We start from the raw sequence: 20416 nt of genomic DNA, 5'->3' as shown, positions 1-20416 counted from the left end.
CACACACTCAATACACAAAATACACACAAATTATACACAAGCCACAACTGTTGCGCACACATTGTAAACAACCGAGTATACACATACGTATAATGCACACTCACATAATATACATACACAACACACTACAAATACTACAAACAATGTGCAGTATATTATACAAAAAAATACACACTATAAACAATGTGCAATATATTATACAAAAAAATACACACTATACACGCTCTACCAATTATATACACACTCCATGCATTACATATTTTACATTACACACCCATTTTAAGAATAAAATACACACTATACACACATAACACACACACGCATACATCCATTGATACTACACACTACAAACTTCACAAGCTGCACACACTATACAAATGCATGCTACAAATAGAAAACAAAATATAAAATAAAATACACAAAGGTAAGAAAATACATACAATATAAACTGCACACTATACATACACACACTATAAAAAGAAATCACAAAACATACACAAAATACACAGAAGCACATATATACACAAAAAATACATACATTACACTACACACTCAATACACAAAATACACATACACAAATCATAAACATTACATATTGTTGTACAAAAAATACACACTATACACACTACACATAAATTACAACCCAAGTATAACCTGGAACATAATACAAACACTTAACATAATATACATACATACAATGCACACAGTACACATAATACATACAATCCTCACAAAATACACACTGTGCTACACACACTCAATACGCAAAATAAACATACATACACAAACCATAAATATTACATACACATTTCTATACAAAAAATAAACACTATACACACTACACATAAATTACAACCAAGAAACATAATACAAACCCTTGACACACATACATTGCACAAAGTACATACACTACACAGACAGTACACATAATACGTACAATACACAAAAAATACTAAGCTGCTACTAAAATCTTAAAACTTTGTATAAAAAATACACACTATACACACTGTATAAACACTCCACGCATAACACACTTTACATTACACCCACACACTTTAAACATACACTACACGCGCACAACACGTTGCTGCACACATTTTTATTATACACTACAAACAACACTAGTTGCACACACAATATACAAACGTACATAATATAAAAGAAAACACACAGTATATACACAAAAACACACACATTTAGGGTAAATTAATACATATACTACATACTGCAAACAATATACTAACACATACACTATAAGAAAAACACAAAATAAACAAAAAATATATTCACGTAAAGGAAATACACACATGTAAGGAAAATACACACTATTATACATATTACACAATAAACACACTGCACACATACTACACACATTACACTAAATACTATATACAAAATACACTCGCACATACATATACACAAAATACATGCCTTGCAAAAGCACAACATAAACTTCATATATATACACACACTACACTCAAAATACAAACATTGCGCTACACATACACCATATGCACAGTCTACAACATATCTACACTCTATACACAATATAAACACCGCGCTATACACAAAATACGTGCGTTACAAACTCACACTTCACACAATACACACTTTTCACACCATACACAAAATACACACATGTACACACACATACATAAAATACACACTACAAACACACGAATACACACTGCACGCAAAATCACAAAATACACAGTTCACACACTAAACACAAAACACACATAATGCGCACATACACTACACTACACTCACACTATACATAAAATACACTGTGCACATAGTACACACAAACACCTACACCCCCAAAATGAATCTAAACATTTCCCTTTATGTGATGGACAATAAAATGTGAGGCGAGACAGAATACTCCATTGTCTGCATAGGAAATTACGTGGTGGGGGTTAAGCTATTTCTTTTCTCATCGTGTCTCCTAAAAAGTTGGCTCCTCCATAACTCCTACAAAACAAACAAAAAAACAAAACAAAATAAACTATATCAATCAACTGATGAATAAGAATAAAGACATGAAGTACAACATAATTAACAAATACTTAAAAGTGCATAATACAAACTAATATGTGGGGTAGCAAGTTATCAATGTTCATCACATAGAAAATATCAAGAAGCCATAGAAAATATAAGAAACGTACTTTTGTTCACCACATAGAAAATATCAAGAAACCATAGAAAATATAAGAAATGAACTTGGTCTTGTTCAGCCTTGTTCAGCAGCACAAATTCATTCACATGCTAAAATATTAATAAGTGTTTTAAATTAGGGAATCTTAGTTCTCCAAGCCTTAAGTATACACAAATAACCTATAAAAAAGTGTTTCTGGTTACAATCAATAGAGAAAAAACCATGCAAACACACACAAATATGATAAATTACAACCACAAAAAAGAAGAATGCACGCAAACACCCACACCTCAAAACTATTCTAAACATTGCCCTCAATGTGAAGGGCATGAAAATGTAAAGGGAGATAGAATACTTAATTTTTTGCATAGAAAGCAAATAAGCGGTGGTGCTAGGATCACACCCCTATACCGGAACCGAGAACCAGGGCAACTCCGGGGTAAGTACCTACAAAAGTGTGAGTTCAAAGTGTACTAGCATAAAAATCCTAAGAGTATTGGGTACAGCTATAACACCTCACTGTTGAAAGGGGACATCTCAAGAACTTGATCAACTGATGTAGAGCTCACATCACGCGGCCGAGTTCTGCTTGCTACGCAGCCTTACACTCAGCCTGGAATGAACGGCAACAGAAATTAGATGAGCAGTACAAGCAAACTCAAGTTTGCAATCCAAAGCAAATATGATCCCTGGATAGATAATCTAAATGTCGTAGACAAACACGAATGCTGGAATAATATTTAAAATTTTGAGTGTATCACAACATTTCACAACAAGATCATTAACATTTATAACACAAGAAAGTAATAAAGCAAAGGTTATCTATACCTACAGGTTACATTAGCATGACTTCCTGTCAACCTTGCTACTACAAATGTGTTGCATTTCGTATAAGTTTCTCAACAGGCTCCGTGGCATAGACCTGCCATTTAAAAACATAACTTCTTTAGCATTTGCATTGTTATATATACTATGGAAAAAAGGGTCCTTCAGAATTAACGGGGTAGAGTAATCTAATTATTTACAACCACATAATCAAGCATGCACACAAACACCCTCACCCCAAATCTTAATCTTAACATTGTCGTTTATGTGAAGGGAAACAAAATAATCCCTTGTTTGCATGGGAAGTTAGGTGATGGGGGTTAGGTATTTCTTCTTTCATCTTGCTTCCTTTAGAAATTAGCCCCTCCTTAACTCCTACAAAACAAACAAATTCAATTATATAAATCAGCTGGTGAATAAAAATAAAGAAATGAAGCACAACATATGTAACAAATACTTAAATTGCATATTCAAAAGTATCAACTTAAATACAAAATTCTAATATCAGCTGGTAAATTGCATATGTTGGGCAGCAAATTCTAGATTAAGAATCTGACTGAATTTGTAACCTTTTCGGCAGCTGCTATTCGAACTTGTGCTACATAATATAAAGCAGACACACATATGTTTAAACATATAAAAAGGAGATTGTATCATCAAAATAACTCACTCTAATATCAAGGTTTGTCCCAGGATGCTCAGAAGACAGAATTGCATTCGTAGGATGTGCAGCATTTCTAGGTTCATGCATTTACAAATTCCACAGGTAAAAAAGTGCACAAGCAAACAATGGCATATATATAACAGGAGGGAATGAAGGAATGATGTAGTTTACAAGAGTTTGTGGAACATCGCCAATTGAAATATGAGATGAGCGAAATGAAAAATGATCACCGGAATTTTACTAATTTGATTCCTTTTAGTTTTTGGGATCCAACAGGTTCTATCTCGTCAGAGCCAATTTCCGGTGTATGGGGCATAGCACCAATTCAAGTGCTAACAAGGCCAGATGAGTAAATGCTAGCACTCATTTGGTCAGAAGTGGAGATGCAAATTGCCTGGATAATCCAGCTCCTGATGAAGCCGAGGGGCGAACTGGAAATGCATTTGAAGCTCTGGGTGGATCGATTCTGCTGTGAAAAAAGAGCAATATGCGGCAAAGAAAATAATAAAATGAAATGAGATACCAATAAAGATCACAAAGATGAACTAGATAATATATATTAGAATTTATCAAAGAATCACCTCATAAACTCGTTGTTGTGAATGTGACATGTGCCTTGGCTTAGGATAAAGGGCTTCCGTTTGACCTCGAGCATAAAGGCTAGCATTAAAAAAAGTGGCACAACACTGTCTCTATGCTTTCTTCTAATAGAAAGTAATCGATCTATTTCCCCATAAATGGTTTGGACTGCATGTAAACAAGGTTAAAATGCAATAAGGACAAAATACAAACAATATTAATTCCAAACCCATCCACAATGGACTAAATTAACACAAGACTTTACCAAAAATTTTATCAGCTATTTGCTGGTATTATTGCTTTAATAAGTAAATCTCATTCAACAGGGAAAACATCAATAGAATCCACGTTCACCACATGGAAAATACCAAGAGACCATTGAAAAAATTTAAGAAATGCACTTGGTTCACTTGGTCTTGTTCAGCAGCAGCACAAATTCATTTTCACATATTATTAAAATATTAATAGGTGTTTTATATTGGGGAATCTTAGCTCTCCAGAAGTTAGTACGTGACAACAACGTTCTGCAGGCCAACCCTTGATAGAAACACTAAGTCTATACTAATAACCCGTAATAAATGTGTCGGGTGACAAATTTAATCAATAGAGTGAACCTTGCATGCACCCACAAATAGGATACCTTATTACAAGCACAAGAAAAAGAATGCATGCAAACACCCACACCTCAAAACGATTCTAAACATTACCCTCAATGTGAAGGACAAGAAAATGTAACGGGAGATAGAATACTCACTTGTTTGAGTAAGAAAGCAAGTAAGGGATGGCGCCAGGATCACACCCCTATAACAGAAGCGAGAACCTGGACAACTCCGGGGTTAGTCCCTAAAAATGGGTGTGCTCAAAGTTTACTAGCAGAAAAATCCTACGTTTAGTGGTTAGAACTATAACAACTCATTGTTGAAGATCAGGGGACATCTCTGGAACATGATCAATACTGAAATAGCGCTCTCAACAACAGACCGAGTTCTGCTTGCAACGCAGCCTTGCACTCAACCTGCAATGAACAGCAGCAGAATTTAGATGAGCAGCACGAGCAAACTCAAGTTTGCAATCAAAAGCAAATTTGGTCCATCGATAGCTGATCTAACTGTCATAGACAAATACAAATGATGGAATAATATTTAAAATTGTGTGTATCACAACATTTCCATAGACAAATACAAATGATGGAATAATATTTAAAATTTTGTGTGTATCACAACATTTCCAGAGCGGCTATCGATCGAGGAAGATGTGTATCAGTGGATGGATTCCATTCATCGGTATCATCGCTGCCTGTGATTCCTGCAAAGCCGTATGGTATTTCTAATTAAAACCAATTAGTTTGGTTGATGCTAACAAGTCTTTTATTCGCATCTCTTTTAATGTAATATAATCATGGAAATAAAGACACATTGTATGAAAGGAGATTACCATTAGTCACCCGCTAAAATGACTGCTCCAGAAGATCCTTTGCTATGGCCAAGCCCTGAAGTGACCTTCTGAGTTGGCTTGATACTGAACCACGTAAAGGTTCCTAAATGTGATGTACGGGCATTTTCAATCAGCACACAAGAGAGTAATAAAGCAAAGGTTATCTATACCTAACAAGTTACATTAGCAAGAGTTCCTGCCAACCTTGCTACCATCTAATGTGCTGCATTTCGCATAAGTTTCTCATCGGGCTCCATGGCATAGTCCTGCTATTTAAAACACATAACTTCTTTAGTATTCGCATCGTTATAGAAAAAGGGTCCTTCAGAATCGGAGATAGAGTAATAAAATTATTTACAACCACATAATCAAGCATGCACACAAACACCCTCACCCCAAATCTTAATCTTAACATTGCCCTTTATGTGAAGGAAAAAAATGTGAGGGGAAACAAAATACTCCCTTGTTTGCATGGGAAGTTAGGTGATGGGGGTTAGGTATTTCTTCCCTCATCTTGCCTCCTTTAGAAGTTAGCTCCTCCTTAACTCCTACAAAACAAACCAAATCAACCATATAAATCAGCTGGTGAATAAAAATAAAGAAATGAAGCACAACATATGTAACAAATACATAAAGTGCATATTCAAAAGTATCAACTTAAATATAACCTAATATGCTGTATAGCAAGTTCTAGACAAGGAATCCGACAGAATTAGTAACCTTTTCGGCAGCTGCTATTCAGACTTGTGCTTCATTATCTAAAGCAGACACACATATGTTTAAACATATAAAAATGAGATTGTATCATCAAAACAACTCATTCTAATATCAAGGAAAAAACATATCAATCTAAACAATATAATAAATATATTTTGCACATTAATTTTACATACCATGTAGGATTGACATCATTCCCACTTCTAGACCGAGCCCAGCTTTTGAAATTATATAGTCATCATCGGAAATATTATCCTGAGAATCAGTGCATATTTTGAGTAACTCAAGAACAATCTGCTTAAGCTCGGTTCTTTGCAAACAGTATAGAAGCAGTAATTTACCTACATAGCAATCTAATGTCCATGATGCAAAGCAATGTAGCTTTACACATGTAATTAGCTCAATAAATAACATTCATACCTTGTTGGATGTGGATTCTACAATTGAAGTCTAGGTAAAACGCATGATCAAATTAAGAGTTGGAAAAGTCAGTAAAAGTTTTATGCTTAATCCACCATGTCTTAAAAAAGGAAAACAACATAATAAGTTGACATCAACATATTGGAGGATACCAATTACCAACTAAGATAATAGTAAAATAAATATATAGCTATAGTTTGTTATTTTGTACTCACTCCGTCCAACCATGAGCGAGGCAATTTTTTGGGCACGAGATATAAGGAATTGATATTTAAGAGTTAAGGCGCATAGTATATATATCTTCTCTGAGATAGTATGGTACATGTGCAATGCATCACCAAAGGTTATAAATGGCGCAGAGACATTTGTCCCGGGATGCTCGGAAGACAGATTTGCATTAGTGTCCATCAGTAGCTGGCCAAAGCAAGAAGGAATGAAGGAATTATGTCATTTTCAAGAGTTTGTGGACCATCGCTAATTGCAATGTGAGATGAAGGAACTAAAAACGATCACCATAATTTTATTAATTTGATTCAATTTTGTTTCTGTTGCTCGCAGGGTTTAGTCATAGGAAAACAACAACTAATAATTAATAAATGGTATAAAAATCAAAAGAAACCATAAACTAAACAAACCTTGTACGAATCTGGGATCCAACAGGATCCATCTCGTCAGAGCCAATTTCAGGTGTGTGGGGAATAGCACCAATTCCAGTGCTAACACTCACTTGGTCAGAAGTAGAGATGCAAATTTCCAGGAAAATCCACCCACTGACGAAGCAGAGGGGCAAACTGGAAATGCATTTGAGCTCTGGATGGATCGATTCTTTCCTAGAAAACGAGCAAAATGATGCAAACAGAATGAAAAAATGAAATGAGACATAAATAAAGATCACAAAGATGAAAATAGATAATATATATCTGACCACCTGAATCAACTTAGATGTCCTAGAATTTGTCCGGAATCACCTCATAAACTCATTTTGTGAATGTGACAGGTGGCCTAGCTTAGGACAAAAGGCTCACTTGACCTTGCACATAAATGCTAGCATAAAAAAAGTGGCACAACACTGTCTCTATGCTATCTCCTAATAGAAAGTTGTTGATCTATTCCCCATCACTGGTTTGGACTGCATGTAAACAAGGTTAAAAAAGGCAACAAGGACAAAATACAAACAATATGAATTCCAAACCCATGCTCAATGGACTAAATTAACACAAGCCTTTACCAATGTTTTTATATCAGTTATTTGCTAGTATTATTGATTTAAAAAGTAAATCCCATTCAACGGAAAAAAACATCAACAGACTCCACGTTCACCACAGAGAAAATTTCAAGCAACCATAGAAAATATATGTACTTGGTCTTGTTCAGCAGCACAAATTCATTTTCACATATTAAAATATAAGTAAGGTGTTTTAAATTAGGGAATCTTAGTTCTCCAACCCTTGAGAGAAACTAAGTCTACACTAATAAACCATTAAAAAGTGTTTCTGGTGACAATTAATAGAGAGAAAACCTTACATATACACACAAATAGGATAAATTACAACCCCAAAAAGAAGAATGCACGCAGACACCCACACCTCAAAACTATTCTAAACATTACCTTCAATGTGAAGGACAAAAAAATGTAAAGAGGATAGAATACTTACTTGTTTGAGTAGAAAGCAATTAAGAGGTGGTGTAAGGATCACACCCCTATACCGGAAGTGAGAACCAGGGCAACTCCGGGCTAGTTCCTGCAAAATTTTGTGCTCAAAGTGCTCTAGCATAAAAATCCTACGAGTAATGGTTACAGCTATAACACCTCACTGTTGAAGATCAGGGGACATCTCTAGAACTTATCAACACTGAAGTAGCGCTCTCAACACGAGACTGACTTCTACTTGCTACGCAGCCTTACACTCAACCAGGAATGAACAGCAGCAGAATTTCGATGAGCAGTATGAGCAAACTCAAGTTTGCAATCTAAAGCAAATTCGGTCCCTCGATAGATGATCTAACTGTCGTAGACAAACAAAAAAGCTGGAAATGATATTTAAAATTTTGAGTGCATCACAACATTTGCAGAGCGGTTATCAATCAAGGAAGATGCGTATCAGTGGATGGATTCCATTTATCGGTGTCAACTCTGTTAGTGATTCCTGCAAATGAAATGAGACACAAATAAAGATCACAAAAATGAACTAGAGAATATATATCTGACCACGTGAATCAACTTAGATGTTCTAAAAATTGTCAAGTATCACCTTATAAACTTGTGGTTGTGAATGTGACAGGTGCCTAGCTTAGGACAAAGGTCACATTTGACCTGGCACTTAAAGGCTAGCATTTTAAAAAGTGGCACAACACTATCTCTTATGTTTTCCCCTAATAGAAAGTTGTTGATCTATTTCCCAATCATTGGTTTGGACTGCATGTGAACAAGGTAATGCAACAAGGACAAAATACACAATGGACAAAATTAACACAAGCCTTTACCAAATTTTTAATAAGTTATTTGCTAGTATTATTGCTTTAATAAGTAAATCTCATTCATCAGTGAAAACATCACCTCAAAGAATGTCTTGTTCATTTTCACATATTAAAATATTAATAAGTTAGGTGTTTGAAATTAGGAAATCTTAGTTCTCCAACCCTTGAGAGAAACTAAGTGTACACTAATAACCCATTAAAAGTGTCTGGTGACAATCAAGAGTGAAAACATTGCATGCAAGAGAAAAAACATTGCATGCAAGAGAAAAGAAAAGAAGAATGCACGCATACACCCACACCTCAATGTGAAGGACTAGAAAATGTAAAAGGAGATAGAATACTCACTTGTTTGGGTAGAAAGCAAGGGGTGGTGCCAGGATCACACCCCTATACAGGAAGCGAGAACCTGGACAACTCCGGGGTTAGTCCATACAAAAGTGATTGATCAAAGTGTACTGGCATAAAAATGCTATGAGTAGAGGTTAGTGGTTACAGCTATAACACCTCACTGAAGAAGAACAGGGGACATTTCTAGAACTTATCAACACTGAAGTAGCGCTCTCAACACGGGACTGAGTTCTACGTGCTACGCAGCCTTACACACAACCTGGAATGAACAACAGCTGAATTTAGATGAGCAATACGAGCAAACTCAAGTTTGCAATCTATAGAAAATTTGGTCCCGCGATAGTTGATCAAACTGTTGTAGACAAACTCAACTGCTGGAATAATATTTAAAATTTTGGGTGTATCACAACATTTCCAGAGCGGTAATCAAATTATTTACTGCAGGAAAATTGTTTCTAAAATCAAGCAATGTAGGAAACTTCTCCAATATGTATGTCCAAACTTTGATTTGATTTTCCTACACGAGCTTATATGATTTCTGGAGTCACCCAGCCATAGAAGTAGCAACAAGCTGGCATTGCAGAAATATTAAAATCTTGAGAAAGATCAGAGGAAGTGGAGAGTTAATGTAATAAATAGAGATAGTCTTTAGTTATCTTGGAAGTACTTTCATATGACATCTCTAATATGATAGCATAATCCATTAGTTACCATTTCATACAAAGAAATTGACTTCAAAATTCTGAACCAGCTACTTGATGCTTAAATCAATCCAACACCATACATAAGAAAAAGAAATCATAACCTAAGAGGCACAACATGTCACAGTATATAGTACATGAAATTTTGGCTATACATCATGACAAATCCAACAACAAAACCAGACTATGAAATTACAATTATAACAGACCACAAGATGGCACTGGCAGATGCAAATTCAAAAATTAGTCTTGGCAAATAATATCTCACAGAATGATTTCTTTACACAACAACAGAAATTAACTTGCTTTTCAATGTGTCCTTGGGACCTTAATAGGGAGGGATTTTTAAAAAGAGAAAACACTAACCTCATACAAAGCATCTTTACTAGACACTAATTGAGTGTTCATCCAGCTTCCAAGGCCCACGATTTCTTTTTTAATGCAGGTACAGCAAACCGAATGCCAATGTAAAAAAGAAACATATCTAGGAAGTACTTGGGAAAGAGCCTGTGAAAACAATTTAACATGCCAAGATTTGACAATCAATGGGGTTTATATATCAAAGAAAAGAAATACTATTATAGCACATTTATGTACACGGCATATGACAAAAAAATAGGATAATAAGTATATATTAATTATATAGATGCAAGGTAGCAAGAAGTGGATTAGAAAAAGTAGGAAATCACCAGGCACAGTATAATACCCAAAAATATATGTGATAGATTTATAAAGCTGCAAAAGGCAGCAGAAATTGAATCAAATAAGTAGAAAAATATATTCGCTACAACCAAGAAGAAGAAGATTAAGCAAAGCAGGCTCACCATTTCCCCCGGCTTCTTATAAGTTAAGAACTAAGTCTCCCCCTACCGCCATACGCCTTGCCCCCACCGGGCCGCCGTCCCCAGATCTTGCTCTTCCACCTGCGCGGCGCGTTTTAAACAACGCTAATATAAACAAGCATAAATGTAAAAATTGGTTTCCATAACAAATTCTAGTCTATTTATGCACTAGGCAGTTTCACTGAAAGCACCTGAAGAAGTGATCTCCACGTAGTTGGGCCTTGGCCTTCAGATTGACTAAGAAATTCTAGTCTATTTTTGCACGAGGAACTATCACGGAAAGCACCTTAGTTGCACAAGAGCTAACATTTGCAAGAATGAATCTGAATGCTTAGAGAGGCTGTTAGATCAACTAAGTGTAACACGAGCAATCATCTCAGTCGCCTCAAATGCAATAGATTGGAACACAGCTCTTTAATCTGACTCAAAGAAAAATTCTTTCCTGCATACAACAAGAAAAGGGTAAAAGGGTTTAGTGGAACATATAGAAAGAATCCAAGGAAATAAAAATAATAAATTGTTGCATGTATTCCACTTCCTACAACTAAACAAAAATTATATCTAAATGTATGTATAAGGAGGAGAATAGCTAACCACACATCCTAATATCGTGATCGTCAGTTTTAGACAAAGCAAGATCAACTCCAATTTTATCAGGTACCGACAAGCGTAGAGCATCAGAAAGATTTTGCAGTAGTTCTTCATTGACGGCTTTAGTATGAACTGAGAGACACTTAATATCGAAGTGGCCAAAATTGGCTAGGAGCAGTAATACGCTACCCTCCATTCCATTGTATACTGTCCGAGGAACAAGTTAGAAAATTACCCACTCACATCAAACACCCCCAAAACATAAGTCATGCTAGCCCTCGAGCAAGTTACACAATAAATCACACTCACAAGATATTAGATAATCCTCTGCTTCAAGTCACGCCAAACCATATGAATCGGTAGGGAAATTAGGCCGACCCCGAATTCACTCGCGGGTAAAACTTAAGAACAAGAATTGTACACGAACTAATTCCCTAAGAACTAGGCATCCCATGCTTCAATCTAAGTTCGAGTTGTGTCTTGGGAGTCTCAAACCATCGTCACTAATTCATAAAGAGAAGTTCTTCTAGCTATTCTTTATTTTAAGCACATAAGATCTTTCTCCCAAAATCAAGCAAAATTCATCACTCCCAAGTCAATATGATGCACATATCAAAAGGTCTTATTCATTGGGATGTAATGGGGCTTTTGGTAGAGGTGGGATAATATTTGGTTAAGTAGCTTACCACCATTCTTAAAATACTAGCACATCCATCACAAAACCTTTCACATCTCACTCACTGCATACAAATTTCTTATAGCTCAACACCCCAAACATGAGATTTTTCGACCATCTGTCAACTTATTCTTTTGAATCATTTCTATTTTTCGCTCAATATTTTTTTTCGAGCCTTGGCTTTTTTTTACTCAAGAAAGGCTGCCTTTTATTTTTTTATTTTTTTTCTAGCCTTGGCTTTTTTTTAGACATGAAAGGCTGCCTTTTTTATTTTTATTTTTTTTCTAGCCTTGGCTTTTTTGACTAATGAAAGGCTGCCTTTTTATCTTTTTCTAGCCTTGGCTTTTTTTACTTATGAAAGGCTGCCTTTTTATTTTTTTCTAGCCTTGGCTTTTTTTTACTCATGAAAGGCTGCCTTTTTATTCTATTTTCGTTTGAAGGGGACAGCGATTCACTCCCTTTGTATCTCAGTATAAATAAATACCACCTAATGAATGGTACAAAACCTCCATCTTTTTCTTGCCACCATAATACCCTCCCAAGAATGTGCTAGCACTTTAATTTTAGTGACTAGGGTAGAAAATATAGGCCAACAAATGGATATAATAGGTAAGCAGATATAAGGACTTCAAAATATTCAACAAAGAAATTAGGCTTTTGGGGCTCAAATTGGTTACTAGGGGTTTATGCAAGGTCAGGCATGTGATAATTTGGATATGAGGTCTTTATTCCTATTGCCTAAATCATCTTTATGCACCAATATCAACAAGATTGCAACTCATAAAGCTCTCATTCAGACGATCGGCCATATGGCTTTTTAAATTAATTTTTCAAAACCGGAATAGTTCTCTCTCCTTAGCTCAAGAAATCGGGCAACAAAGAACACTGTTATCACTTATTTGAAGCACGGGAAACCTAGGACTTCAGAAGTTAGTAAGCAACAACTAAGTTTGCAGATCAACCCTTGAGAAAAACGAAGTCTACACTAATAACCCCTTTAGAAGTTAGCTCCTCCTCAACTCCTACACAACAAACACAAAACAAATAAAATCAATTATATAAAGCAGCTGATAAATAAAAATAAAGAAATGAAGCACAACATAAGTAACAAATACTTAAAGTGCATATTCAAAAGTATCCACTTAAATACAACTTAATATGTTGGACAGCAAGTTCTAGATAAAGAATCCGATAGAATTTGTAACCTTTTCGGCTGCTGCTATTCATACTTGTGCTCCATTATCTAACGCAGGTACACATATGTAGAAATATATAAAAATGAGGCTTTATCATCAAAACAACTCATTCTAATATCAAGGAAGAACATATAAATCTTAACAAAACAATAAATACATTATACACATTAATTTTACATACAATGTAGGATTGACATCATTCCCACATCTAAACCGAGGCCAGCATATGAAATTATACAGTGCATCATTGGAGAATTAGTGCGTACTTTGAGCAAATCAAGAACAATATGCTTAAGCTCGGTTCTTTGCAAACAGTTATGAATCAAGAACAATATGCTTAAGTTAGTAATTCACCTACATAGGAATCTAATGTCCATGAATGATGCAAATGCATATTTAGACAAGTAATTAGCTTATCACCTAACACTCGCACCATGTTGGATGTGGATTCTTCAATTGAAGTCTAGGTAAAATGCATGATCATATCAAGAGTTGGAAAAGTCAACATTCTAAATGTTTTATGCTCAATCCACCATGTCATTTTAGAAAAAGGAATACCACATAATAAGTTGACATCAACATATAGGAGGATATCAACTAAGGTAATACTAAAATAAACTTATAGCTATAGTTTGTAATTTTTTACTCCCTCCTTCCAACCATAAGCGTGGCACTTTTTAAAGCACGAGTTTTAAGAAATTGATATTTAAATAGTAAAGGCTCATAGTATATATACCTTCTCTGAGATAGTATGGTACATAAATGGCTCAGAGACATTAGTCCCAAGATGCTAGGAAGACAGAGTTGCATTAGTAGGATATGCAGCATTTCCAGTTTCCTGCATTGATAAAGTACATTAATAGAGTGCACAGGTAAAAAATTGCACAAGCAAACAATGGTTGATATGCAAACAGATTGTACTCACTTTTGCACAACTGGAAGGTTCCATTAGTAGCTAGCCAAAGCAAAAGAGAATGAAGGAATGATGTCGTTTTCAGGAGTTTGTGGACCTTCGCCAATTGAAATGTGAGATGAAGGAACTGAAAACGATCACCATAATTTTACTAATTTGATTCATTTTTGTTTTTAGTTGCCCGTAGGGTTTACTGATAGGAAAACAAAACTAATAATTAATAAATGATATAAAAATCAAAAGAAAACATAAACTAAACAAACCTAGAAGGAATCTGGGATCCAACAGGTTCTATATCATCAGAGCCAATTTCCGGTGTTTAGGGCATAGCACCAATTCCAATGCTAACAAGGCTAGATGAGTAAATGCTACCACTTATTCCTGACGAAGCGGGGAATTGGAAATGCATTTGAGCTCTGGGTGGACCGATTCTCTAGAAAACTAGAAAAATACAGCAGACAAAATGACAAAATTAAATGAGATACAAATAAAGATCACAAAGATGAACTAGAGACTATACATATATGGCCACGTGAATCAACTTAGATATCCTAGAATTTGTTAAAGAATCACCTCATAAACGCGTTGTGAATGTGAAAAGTGGCCTGGTTAGCATAAAGGGCTCATTTGACCTTGCGCATAAAGGCTAGCATAAAAAAAGTGGCACAGCGCCGTCTCTATGCTTTCTCCTAACAGAAATTTGTTTATTTGTTTCCCCTTCAATGGTTTGGACTGCATGTAAACAAGGTTAATATGCAACAAGGACAAAATACAAACAATATGAATTCCAAACCCATACATACTGGACTAAATTAACATAACACTTGAACAAATTTTTTATAAGTTATTTGCTAGTATTATTGCTCCAATAAGTAAATCCCACCCAACAGAAAAAACATCAATAGAACACGTTCAGCACAGATATAAAATATCAAGAGACCATTATAACTCTCCACACATCTAAATCATGTGGCCTTACCATCAGGATTTAGGACCCACTTAATATATGCTGGAAGGAACTTCATCATCCAGTTGGTTAAAAGTACGTATGTTTTTCAGACATGATATGCATCAATGATTACATGACACGGAAACATGCATGGCCTATGTATTTCTTTAATCTTGATAAAGGCTTCCAAATTTATTTAAACTAAATCGTGAAACCTACCAGTGAAACAAAAGTCACAAGGTACTACAGTCAAAAGTCAAAAGTGAAACTATAGCTATAAGGATTAACAAATTTATTTAGAAGCCGCATAGATTCATTTTAACATATTATTAAAATATTAGGTTTTTTAAATTAGGGAATCTTAGTTCTCCAGAAGTTAGTAAGTGACAACAACGGTAATAACCGATAAAAAAAGTGTCTGGTAACAATCAATAAAGAGAAAACCTAGCATGCACACACAAATAGGATAAATTACAACCACGAAAAGAAGCATGCATCCAAACACCCACACCTCAAAACTATTCTAAACATCTATCGATGCAGGAAGATGGTGAAAAAAATCAGATTTCATCAACGAGAAGCACAGCCCATTTTCTAATCGAACAGATAGGGCTGAGAAAGAAACCAAGGCAAATTTAGCCACTAGCCAGACTCATTCGAACAAGGATTAACAAATTAGCACACAAAATCATTTACTTCTCAAAACTGGACGGACTGTACCTAGTAGTGCTACCTCGAGCCCAATTAGTAATTTCAAGCAGAAGAGGGGACCTCTTGCGGGGCATTTCGGGTTGGTTCAACAACTTTGACGCCATTCTCTTTGTGGTGACACCAAAGCACACACGCATTATCATCATTCAAAATCTTGCAAGAACAATCCCTCCCCATGCATGCTCCAACAGTGAGTTAATTAGAATCAGAGGAACAAAGTCCCCAACATCATGATGATTATGAAGAATGAGAGGAGAGGAGCCTTATGTATCTTGTCGCCACATTCAAGATCACTCGGTAAGAAATTCACTATACATAGAACATCCCTATCAACCTTTTTCCCATCACAATCACTCATCAGTTTCATCACATAAATTCATCTATCCCACCCACAAAAATCCATGTTTCCACACATTCAAGTTTAGAAGAAAGTGCTTCATGAGTCTAGCTAGCAACGAAAGGAAAGTTGCATATTGTTCATTCATCAAGCTTTTTCTCATATCTAAGTAAGTTCCCTACCAAAATTCTTTGTTCAAAGCAAGCCATAATTTAGTACATATATCTGTCCCAAAACCCAAAACACAAGCATGCTTAGTGTTTCTTCAAGATCTCAACTTTTATGCATAAATAGGAAAAACCTTAGCCCTCTTCAATCACAAATACATAATCCACTCAATTAAGAATTTGACTAAGGAAGTAAGAAATCATACCCTGGCTGGAGTTTCTGTCCTCTGTCAGCAACAGCGGCAGCGCCGGGTCGGCGGCGGCGACAGCATCCGGCGGTGGTGGCGAAATCCGGCAAACAACGACACTTCTTGGCTCCTTTTCAACCCCTCTTAATTTCTGAAAATTTAAGCAAAGATTCAAAGTTTAGAAACTTGTTTTTACAAATTAAAAGTGAAATATACTTACCTCCCGAGCGACGACGGCGACGGCGGCCGGCGCTGCGGCAGCGGCAGTTTCCAGCCGGCGGCGGTGCTGGCTGAGAGGGAGACCGAAAGAGAGAGTGAGAAGAGAGGAAAGAAGGAGAGAAGGGAAGAAGGGAGAGATGGCCGGAGGGCCGGCGGCTGATCGGTACCGGCGGTGGCAGACGTTTCCGGCAGAGGCGAGAGAGAAGGGAGATTTGAGAGAGAGAGAGGCGTGGGGGGAAGGAGGCGCAAGCGAGAGTTAGAATTTGAATAGAGTAGGGTTTCATTTTTATTTCTTGACTAAAGGATGGACTTTCAATTAATTATGTTTTGAGTTTTATTTTTAATTATTCTTTATTATAAAATAAATTCTCTAAAATTTAAATAGTTGAGCCTAAATCTTCTTTTAAATGTTTGTGTTGGTCTAGTCCAATTTTTATGATGATTATAATTAATTTTTGAAGTTAGATTTATTTAACTAGTAAGTTATGTAGTTGAAGCTTTGGTATTTATTGTCTTAATTTTATTTTTGCCCTTGCATAATTGGAGTAAGGTAAATTCATGGTTAAAATTTAACCTCTTGGGAGTAGTGATAAATTAACAAAAATTGTGTATACAAAAACTAGATAATTTGGGTATTTTACATTTATATTAAATTTATGATGATTATTTAATTTAATATTTTACTTAATTAACCTTCTATGATTATTTAGGGAACACTAAATTTTTCATAATAATCATTTACATAAATTTAGACTTTAGCCGATTGAGGAGATAGTTTACCATCTTAGTAATTAATAAATGTAGATATCATATAGTTTCTTAATCTTTTCTTCCATTAACAAGAATGTGGATATTTTTTTCATTCCATTTAATTTCTTAATATTATCATCAAATGAAATAAGCATACTCATTCACATCAAATTATTTTATTATTAAATAATTTTTAAAATTTCAATATAAAAATGACTACATCCATCCATATATATTTAATTTTTGAGTTTTGTCATTAAATGAAACCATCATAGTCATCCGCATCAAATTGTTTTAATAGTATTAAATAATTTTTAGATTTGTAAATTATATAAAATGACTACATGCATATATACTCAATTTCTTAATGTTACCATCCAAATAAATAATAATATTATTTCACATTCAATTATTTTATTATAAAATTATTTTTTTAAACCTTGGAAGGCCCGATGAAGTAACTAAAGTCGACCTTCCAGAACTGGACGATGGTTTGTTATCTTTTCATAGCCAAAGGATTAAGGATCCTGAGATTGATTCCCATAGAGTACCAGAGTTTTGTGATGCACTTATTTTAAAGCATTCTGATTTTATTTCTCCTGCATTTGACAATGACCAGTATTGATTCTAATAGGCAAGCTGTATATAGAAGTGGTAACTTGAAGGTTTCAACTTCTAATATTCTAAGTGTGTATCTAGAGGATACATTCAATAATGGTACTGTAGATTCCACTCTTTTATTTAGAAAAGAGAAAATATCTCAATTTGGGAGATATGAAACTGAAGTGAGCAGTGGTGCTTCTGCTATTGATACAGGGGAGAGCGGCATTATATCAAATATTTTATCACTAGACTTTGACTCATGGGATAAGTCTGAAACTTCACCTCAGAACCTGGCAAAGTAGCTAGGTGAAACTGATAGACGACAAGGGTCTTATGGAGCACCAGGTTCCTGGAAAGCTCCGAATAGCAGTCAGTCAAGATTTTCGTTTGCTAGAGAGGAGGAAGCTATGGGCCATTTACCTGAACAATCTATTGATTACCATGAACAAGCCTTGAAGCAGCATCTTTTTGGCCATAATTTCTCCAGCAACAACAGATTGCATGTTGAGAAGTATGTTAGTACGATTGGCTTACCTGTTTCAACTGGCACATAACAAGATTATTTTACTAACGATGTTACTCAATTTTCTTCCAACAAGCCTCCTTGTAAGTTAATAGTAATTCATAATTTTCTTAAGTACTACTACTACATGTGGCCTTGAAAAATAGAAACTTTTGAAACGGCATGGGTTTTAATGCACAATTGGTTAAGTAAGAAAGACAGAGAGAAAAAAAGGGTAGAGTAAGAGAGAGGGAGAGAAAAATGGGTAAAGAGAGAGGAAGAGAAAAAAATAGAGGAAGTAGTGTTAGTGGATTATGGGGTCCAGTTCATAAAATAGAAAGTTTTAGAAAGTTTATATTTTTAAGGGACAGACCAAATGGAAATCGTTTCTCTTTTTAAGGGACGGAGGTAGTATTTGACTATCTTTTTCACTTTTGTTTGGGGTTCAAAATTATGCAAACTTATCTTGAAAATATCTGTTTATTTAGTAATGTTGGGGAGTGATCAATTGCTAACTTATCATTTAATTGCTAACTACAACTAATTTAAGATCATAGGATTTTAGAAATCTTGTGGTCTACAATTTGCCATGTGTAATTTTATTTTTCATTTTTTAATATTAAAAAGATAATAGCAACTATCAAATTTAGGGTTTAGAAGCACAATGTCAATACAGTGTATGAAATACATCAACACAAAGACATGACAATGTCAATACAATTTCATATTGACATTATACAAGCCTTGTATTGACATAAAGTTGTTACCGAAATTTATTAAAATTTTCGATTTTTTTTCAAATTTTGACATGGAAACATATGTAAGTGAGATTTCGTTAGAATCCTTATGAAATTATCTTTGATTTGATATTTGTTGTGCGAAAAAATAATTTAAATCGAGAAAGTTATATGCGTTTTAAAGTTATGGGATATTTTTCAAAAGTTAGTTACAACTAATTTGTTGTAAATTGACACTAATACCCTTATTGACGTTTTTTCTTGATCGTATTAACATTTCGGGGCTAATGATCTAGGCCATTGATTTGAATACAGTACACGCAAAATCACACACTACAAAAACAAATACACACATTGCAGATATTTTTCCTATACTAAACAAAAAAAAATCCCTAAACATAGATAATATACACTACAAAATACAATTATCGCAGACATTTTCCCTATACTAAAAAAAATCACAAAATATAGATAATATATACACTACTGGCACAATATGCACTCATTGCACATACTACACAAACTACACACAATGTACACACACAATGTACACTCAATGCAGATGTGTACACTACAAACACCACACAAAATACAAACTCACTCCACTTTACACACACTACACCAAAAATACGCATAACTATGCATAAACTGCACACATTATACATAATACATACACTTTAAACAAAAAATACATAAATTGCACAAAATACA

The 20416-nt window shown here is 34.9% G+C and overlaps 3 long non-coding RNA genes across 35 annotated transcripts; all 3 read right to left on the bottom strand.

Annotated features, from left to right (window-relative positions):
- Positions 1–1743: 1743 nt before the first annotated feature.
- LOC121788499 lies at positions 1744–12637 on the bottom strand. Of its 30 annotated transcripts, none has more exons than XR_006047853.1 (24): positions 12067–12637; positions 11761–11964; positions 11358–11608; positions 11149–11271; positions 10691–10831; positions 9780–9882; positions 9621–9681; positions 7726–8944; positions 7433–7627; positions 6719–7211; positions 6554–6632; positions 6381–6418; positions 5865–6208; positions 5661–5763; positions 5450–5531; positions 5114–5241; positions 4981–5046; positions 4229–4394; positions 3819–4113; positions 3654–3720; positions 3220–3358; positions 2987–3080; positions 2674–2771; positions 2275–2605 (listed from the first exon to the last, which is right to left on the bottom strand). It is a non-coding gene; the product is annotated as an uncharacterized LOC121788499 (long non-coding RNA). The 30 variants fall into 30 exon arrangements; XR_006047855.1 differs by having other exon boundaries at positions 6798–7211; XR_006047856.1 differs by having other exon boundaries at positions 7013–7211.
- A 159-nt stretch (positions 12638–12796) lies between these two features.
- Positions 12797–17384, bottom strand: LOC121788500. Of its 4 annotated transcripts, none has more exons than XR_006047861.1 (8): positions 17115–17384; positions 16913–17045; positions 16212–16511; positions 15116–15274; positions 14806–14983; positions 14555–14669; positions 14366–14467; positions 12797–13455 (listed from the first exon to the last, which is right to left on the bottom strand). It is a non-coding gene; the product is annotated as an uncharacterized LOC121788500 (long non-coding RNA). The 4 variants fall into 4 exon arrangements; XR_006047862.1 differs by lacking the exon at positions 16212–16511 and adding an exon at positions 13639–13676 and having other exon boundaries at positions 17115–17383; XR_006047859.1 differs by lacking the exon at positions 16212–16511 and having other exon boundaries at positions 17115–17383.
- A 1048-nt stretch (positions 17385–18432) lies between these two features.
- LOC121788501 lies at positions 18433–19558 on the bottom strand. Its single transcript, XR_006047863.1, has 2 exons — positions 18887–19558; positions 18433–18815 (listed from the first exon to the last, which is right to left on the bottom strand). It is a non-coding gene; the product is annotated as an uncharacterized LOC121788501 (long non-coding RNA).
- Positions 19559–20416: the final 858 nt, after the last annotated feature.

Source organism: Salvia splendens, unplaced genomic scaffold (assembly GCF_004379255.2).
Source record: "Salvia splendens isolate huo1 unplaced genomic scaffold, SspV2 ctg106, whole genome shotgun sequence".
In the NCBI taxonomy this organism is placed as follows: domain Eukaryota; kingdom Viridiplantae; phylum Streptophyta; class Magnoliopsida; order Lamiales; family Lamiaceae; genus Salvia; species Salvia splendens.
The sequence above is the reverse complement of the archived record's forward strand: the minus strand, read 5'-3'. Positions and strand labels throughout refer to the sequence as shown.